This window comes from Pygoscelis adeliae, unplaced genomic scaffold (assembly GCF_000699105.1).
Source record: "Pygoscelis adeliae isolate BGI_AS28 unplaced genomic scaffold, ASM69910v1 Scaffold173, whole genome shotgun sequence".
Taxonomy (NCBI): domain Eukaryota; kingdom Metazoa; phylum Chordata; class Aves; order Sphenisciformes; family Spheniscidae; genus Pygoscelis; species Pygoscelis adeliae.
Genome location: NW_008824409.1, coordinates 117,263 through 118,051, shown reverse-complemented (window position 1 = coordinate 118,051; position 789 = coordinate 117,263).

Here is a 789-nt window from a genome sequence, read left to right as displayed (position 1 = left end):
AGGCAGCCCAGCCCCCACCACGGCCACTGGGCCCCCCTGGCAGCCAGCTCCGTCCCAGCCTGCATCTTCCCTGGGGCTGACCACCACTATCGGCGTCGCCACCGCTGTCACCACCACCATCACAGCTGCCACCACCAGCCCAGCACTGCTCGGGGACGTGGGGACAGTAACGTCAGATCCCGGTGCCACGGTGTTGCAGGGGGATGCATCAGGGCTGACGTGGGGACCCCCGACTCATCTGCCCACCATGGTGCCAGGACCCCCCCAGCAGCCCACCGATCCCCCTGGGACCCTGGGCCGTCATGGGGGCCCCGGGTCCCCTCCAGCAGCCAGGGACACAGACCTGGTCAAGCCATCGAGCAGCCCCGGAGGGTGGCCGGATGCTGACACCCCCAGAGCAACACCGGCCGTGCCAGGCAGGGCCCCCCGGGTGTTCATTGTGGAGGATCAGCCACCCCTCCTGAAAGGTGGGTCTGGGGGATCTGGGACACTCTGCCTGGGCACGACGGGAAGTAGAGCTCTGAGGAGCCATCAGCTTGGGGGGGGATCAGTGGTGGTGGCCCCCCAGGGAGGGCGGTGCGGATCCCTGTCGTGCTGATCCCCATCTCTTCTTCCGCAGCATCCCTCCTCCGCATCCCCTGCGAGCTGGTGCTGGACATGGGGTTCGTCCCCGCCCTACAGGACCCCGGATCCCGGGAGCGCTGGGGTCTGTTGCACAGCTTCAACCGGACGGTGAGTGCGGGGCAGGGCTGTCCAGGGGGGGCTGCGGTTGGGGGCCATCCCGCCTCG